Source organism: Sesamum indicum, linkage group LG10 (assembly GCF_000512975.1).
Source record: "Sesamum indicum cultivar Zhongzhi No. 13 linkage group LG10, S_indicum_v1.0, whole genome shotgun sequence".
NCBI classification, from domain to species: domain Eukaryota; kingdom Viridiplantae; phylum Streptophyta; class Magnoliopsida; order Lamiales; family Pedaliaceae; genus Sesamum; species Sesamum indicum.
The window spans coordinates 10,145,792-10,152,657 of record NC_026154.1 but is presented as its reverse complement, the minus strand read 5'-3'; positions in this window follow the sequence as shown (position 1 = coordinate 10,152,657).

Sequence of the window (6,866 nt, the reverse complement as noted above, 5' to 3'; positions counted from 1 at the left end):
GCTCAATTTTCAATGTCTCATAAAACCCAATCCACCCCACACAGGGAAGCCATGCATATTGGACATTTGCATCCCCACTGTACCTTTTAGTAATTTTAACCTGTTTCTCAGAAAGCTCCAATGGAGTTTCCATTGCTATGCTCGTACAGTGATGTATATCAACAATTCTTGCAACAGATGAGCTAATAAACCTAAAAAAACATCTGTTTACAACATCATAATCCAAAGAGTCGTGCTTATGATCAATAGCCAGTATCATTTTCCCTTTCACCTGTTGATTAGCCCCACATTTCTCATCAACTTCCACATCTAATACTTTACATCAACTGTTGATTTCATGCTCACAATGTTCTGCAACATTGTTCCATTAACCTCCACCTCTTGTACAGTGGGTCTTCACAAGGTCTTTGTTGATAGAAGTAACAATATCCTTGGAGAAATTGTTCCATCAATCATTGTAATAATACATCAAATGGTGCACAATCCCACTTTTCTTGAAGTTAGAATACCTAATATTTAAGTAGAAGTTTCCATGAAGGAAAAGCAAAAGTGGAATGCTTGCTTTCACATCGTTAATCTATCAAAATTTCTTTGAAAGTAGCATCGAACTAATAAGAATATGTGGAATACCTCTTCACCCTGCTGAGTATAACCAAGCATACAAATTTTCATTTTTCCTCTCGGATGTGGAGCAACTTCGCGGACCCACTTATATGTTTTTCCTTCACCCGGTCATTAGTTTTTGAATCTAACCAGGAGCTTCATTGCCTCACTGAAATTAAGCTTCTCCCTAGGAACTGTGGTAATCACGGATATGGCTTTTCGGAAAATGTGCATCCTACATCACGCACAACTTCTTGAATCCTTTAACTAAAGTTGGCTTAAACATTTTGACATTAAAATAGTAAAAAACTATCCATTTGAAGTATTAATCATAACTAGAAATTTATAAATAATAAATCAAACCAATCTCCATTAAAAAAATCTTGAATTCTATTTGGCTGAGGTCATGACATTTTGGAAATCTATGTGAATTCCTTTGACAGTAGCATCTTACTGACATGGATCTACGGAACACCTTTTCAACATGTGGAGCATCACAAAGCATACAGGTTTCCAATTTTTGTCTTGGAATGTGGACAACTTCACTCACCTTCTGAAACAGTTTTCCTATAGTGGATCATTAGTTCATCAGTCCACTTTAGAGCTCAATTCTCTTAGTGAAATTACTCTTCTTGTTTCTGCATCTACTATAATTGCAGAAATGTTTTCCCTCAACAAGTGCAACTTTCCTCGGAGACAACTTCTTTAATCCTTCAATTGAAGCTAGCCTGAACATTTTGACATTAAAACATGAAAAATCTAACGATATCATAAACACTAATCTATAGTAGAAATATATATATAATAAATCAAAACACTTTGGTTTTAAAACAATCACAAATTTTATATGCTAAAGTCACAAAATTTTGGTAATCTACCTAAACATCTTTGGACAAATAAATCCTAATAACAGGAATCTGGAGAAGGGGATTCACAAGTCTAAGGACCGTTGGACGGTTCAGAGAATTAGACTTGTAGTGGAGAACCAAACTAGTTGCAAAATTAAATCCTTCGATTGGATCGAGATAATGTGTATTTAGTAGGAGTTCTTGAAGTATCTGATGAGAATGGAATTCTCACTCAGTGGAGTCCTTCTTTATAGTGCCACAATTGAATAGTGTCTCTGATAAAGGAGGGATCGAACCTTGTTAGACTTTGTTTGATTGTTCTTTCACTGAACTACCTTAGCCCATGTGGCATGGCAAACCTGTTTCCACAACGTACTTTAGTATATGGGATGGTCTTGCATACATTAAGGGGCTAGTGGGAGGCAAACCAGGTTTGTACAGGTTCATTTGTTATCCTTGTTAGAATAGGTGATCTAAAAGCCCATTGGATTTGCATGCTTGTAATCTATTCTGACAATAACTCGATTTTAAGTAATATTATTTAGTGAATAAAATGAGTATTCGCTATTGGCATTTCATTTATTATGCTCATTACATTTATGTTTTTGTTTCTGTCAAACATCACAACAAAGCCCACAAACCACCTTGAACAACTATGCAACAGTTGGACTGCGCATTGGATGGCGGTCATGAAACCAACTGTTTAGGTTTGGGTCTGAAACATTCCAATTCGAGGACCACGAGAATGGGCATTGAAGTGTCCTATGGAGACGTTTATTAAGAGTCGCATTCATTTGATGAGTGTCGTATTTTATCGGCGACAAACGTGGGATGTCAATGCTATCCTAATGGGTCGATTGACTAGGTGTCGAATGGACTGAACTGACTCGCGGGGATCGTCATATGGAAGCCTTGGAGGCTTGGTCAATATGATTTGAGTCTCTAGCTCTGATAGTACGGGAGTAGTCCTCAAATTTGACAAATCACGGCAATCACATGCATGCAATGACTGTATCTTAGATTTGTACAAGAGGTGATCGTGTCTCAGACATTATCATCATAACCTTTGTCTAGTGCATTCAAAGTATGTAGCGAGGATGGTGAGTTCCAAGAAGAGGATCCGTTCTCTGTCAAAACGTGACAGAAGTATCTCCTATACACTTGGAGATGCATTAACGCTCTATAAAGCTGTGGCCACAGTCATTGGTCGAATGGGAAGAAGAGGTTCCTATGTCGAGCAATTTTGCGTAACGCGATCTCAAGTACTAAGCATAGATGCCTAGTTCAGGATGGGAACCGATGCCCAATTCCATGCCCCAGTCGAAATGTTCACATGGATTTTCGCCTAGTCTCTAGCACCATGGACCGTTGCTAGACAGCCACCCATGGTGACGGGCTTTCTTAATCAAGGGTTGATCAAGAATTATTAATTAAATTGAATTTAATTAATAATAGTGTTGGACACTAGCCCAAGTCTAGCTGAAAGGTGAACCTAAAGAGCCACACACAAATCATCGAGAAGGGACGGGAATCAATTCCATAAGTAATTGGATTACTTATATATGAGAGGGATCTATTGGATGGATAAGCCCAAGGATAAATTAATTGGATTAATTTATATTGGGCTTGCCCTTATTATTTAATGAGTTGGACTTATTATTTATAAAGGTTTATTGAGTTCATATATTTCATTCGATTAAATATATGATAGACTTAATTAAGTGGGTTTTAATTAAATTGAATTTAATTAATTGAGCTTGGTATTTTAATTAATTAAAATCTATCCAAGCCCATTAATTAAGTTGGTGGAAATGATTGGAAAAGAAAATTATTGACTAACAAAATCACTTTTGGAAAGTGCCATGTTAGTCATCCTTTTATTGGAATAAAGGATTTTATTACCTTATGGATGGTTAAGTGAATCTAGACATATTTTAATACATCCGTTCAAGGTATATATATGTATATTAGTTATTCGGAATAACTAATGAATACATAACAACAAGAAACTAATTTCCTCTCCCCTAAGATTCCACTTGACCAAACCCCCCTCTTGTGTACTCTTGGTGTGTTCTTCTACTTAATTCTTTTCTAGCAAATTGAATTGAGAATCCCAAGTTCCGATGTGGTGTGGGCGCGACTTTAGAGGGTCTCTACGTTTAAGCCTTGGGTGAACGAATCAAATGAAGGAGGTTCCAAATAAATTAAGAAAAGGTAATTCTTAATTTACGTTTTTGTTCCTTTCGTTTTACATTGAACCATTAGCCCCATTAATTTCATTATCATTTATTTTTACTAACTACATCAAACGCTCGGGAACTCCAAGGGTACACCACTTGAAACTATGGTTATATTGTGTTTTCGTTTTAATTTACACACTTTATTTTAACCGCTTCCGCTTGTGTGTTCCCGGGCCGATCCATCTTCGAGGTGCCTTTCAATCCTAATAGAAATTGAATTTCATTGGATAACTGACGTGAGGAGTAGTTCCTTGAGAAATCAAGTGGAGAGACCTCAGTCAAATGTAGCAAAGACCATTTGTAATCGAATTCTTCTACTAAACTCACTATATTCCAACCTCCTAAGGAATGACTAGAACACCTTAGTTACCTAATAGGTACAAGTTTCTGAGTCTGACCAGTTAATTGAATTATGATCCAAAGATATTAAGGAGAAGCGATGCAGGACATCGGGTTGGATGAATAGCTTGGAGCCATGAGATTCGATATAGAGTACAAACTAGGTTTGAAACTTCCTGTATCTGGAATATTCATCTAGACAAAGTCATGCAGGGTATGACTGAGGTCGACAATGAGTTGGAAGGTCAGTGGGAGCTTAGTTATGTTCCTAGTGTTTTAGGTGTGAACATCTTACTCATTCGAAATAATATGAAGATGTTGGAAAATACTGAAGCAAAAACATTATTCACGCAATTCTCCATGAAGGAATTTGATTCCTTCCCTTATCATAGGGTTAGGATTTCCAAGACTCAGTCTTCGTGGACTAATGAGGAGGTCAAAAAGATGTTTAACATCCCCTGTGTCTTTTGCCGTTGACAACATGGGTATGTGGTCCGATGCACTAGGCCGAATGTTGTGTGTGTGCTTAGAGCATAACAATGGATATCGGGAATGTATCGAGAAGGTACTGCATAGCAGTCAAGATTATTCTTTAGTATTTGAATAAGAATTAAAGAAGTGTTCTTGATTAAAAGCGTCAGACCAACGGGGAGGCGAAGATATTGAATACTGGAATGGTAATCGTAAAAAGAAAAGTCTGCTATCGGAAGTGCCTCAACAATAAGAGGGACTCCATTAAAGGACTCATACAAGACTTATTCCAGACCTCTCCCAAAGCATGCTTCTAAGGCTCGAACTTTTCACTAAGTAAGTACGAGAGCTAGAAAGTAGGAGCTATTCCCCTTGTTCTTGTGCGTTAATGGGAAGAGTATATAGTAATCGTTCTTTTCTTTCAATCAGTCGGTATCAAAGGATCGAAAAGCCAACCTTCTTTCTTTTTCATTTATTTGACGGGCAAGTCAATGGAGAATTGATTCTAGAAGGCTATGGCGATACTAGCTTTCAGTTATATGTGAATGGTGACTAGTCTCAATTCGAACGTACATTCAGACTTAATGGTGATGTGGTGGCTTTAGATGGTTTCAAGCGGGATGCCACAATGGTTTTCACCATGGAATTCAAATGTATACTGACTTTAATAGTTGCTCAGGAAGTGTTTTGGATGAAAATCCACATCCAATGGTTGAATGTGGAGCCTAGCATGACCAAGCCAGTAGTTACCTGGAGGATAACAAATAGGCAATGGCACAAGCAAAAGGGCTGAGATCTCATCACAAATTCAAGGAACATTCTTAGACGCCACCATTAGTTCAAAAAGATAGTAGGAAGAGGTGACGTGCGGTTGGACCGCGTCATTTCGGCAGAAAATATGGTAGACCCGTGAAACCAAGCAGGTATCGCAGATTGCTCACTTAGATAGGTCTGAGGGACATGGGCGATTGGCTTTAGGTCAAGTTGCAGATTGTTAGAAACGGTGACCAGAAAGCCAATTGGATTGGTGGTTTTGGGAACCATTTAGCAATATTTATGAATGTGATATTATCTTCATGAATGTAGTAAGCATTCATCTCTGGTTGTGTTTGTTGTGCTTACTATTTATGTTAAATGGTCTTTTAACGTCACAACAAATGCCCACATACCAATTGAATAACCCATGTAATTGGGCTGCATATTGAATTGCAGTTATGAAACCAACTTTTGAGGATTGGTCTGAAACATTCCAAGTCGAGGACCTTGAGACTAGGCATCGAGAGTCCTATAGAACTTGCACTAAGTATTGCATTCATTGAATGAGTGAAGAGTTTCATCGGCGACAGACATAAGATGTCTATGCAATTTTAGTGGATTAGTTGATAAGGTTGTTAACTAATTGAACTGACTCGGGGGAATCGTCATATGAAGCCTTGGAGGCTTGGTCGGTATGACTTGAATTCCCGGCTCCGATTGTACAGGATTAATCCTTGGACTTGAGGAATCATGGTAGTCGCATGCATATGATGGATATATCTTTGATCTGGCGAGAGATGACTGTGTCTTCGATGTGATCATTATAAGCCTTATCTAGTGTAATCGGATTATGTTTTGAGGACGGTGGATTTCAAGATAGAATCCGTTCCCTATCAGTATATGGCTTTGAGATGGTTTAGACTCTCCAAGTCTATGACCATAGCGATTGGTCGGATAAAAAATGGTTTTCTTTATCGATCAATAGGGTAAATGCATAGTTGACTGGTCTAGGATGGGAACCGACGCCTAATTATGTGCCCTAGATTAAGGCCGAGAGATGGTCGACGGAAGAATTGTACCTAAATATTCACGCCAACATGCATCTAGTCTCTAGTGCCATTGACCATTGCTAGACGACCATCATGGTGACTTGCATTTCTTATTAATGGTTAATTGAAAATAGTTAATTAAATTTGATTTAATTAATTATTTGTGTTGGACACAATGCCCAAGTCTAGCTGAGGGTGAACCTAAAGAGTCATACACAAATCACTATGGAATTGGTGTAATTAATTTGGAATTAATTCGAGAAAAAATGAATAAATTTAATTGGATTAAATTAATTCAAGGAGAATATATAAATGATTGGATCATTTATTTGATGGATGGCTTAAGAATTAATTAATTTTGGGCTTAACACCTTTAAATTAATTAGACTAATTTATTTGATTTGGCTTAATTAATTCATTGGATCAAATGAATCTTTCGACTTAGTTGAGCTAAAAATGTAATTTAATTTATTATTGTTCAATGGACTTTGGTTGGGCTTGACTTAATTTGATTAAATCAAGCCCGGTGCATATTTGAAGTCCAAGCCCATTTGAGAGAG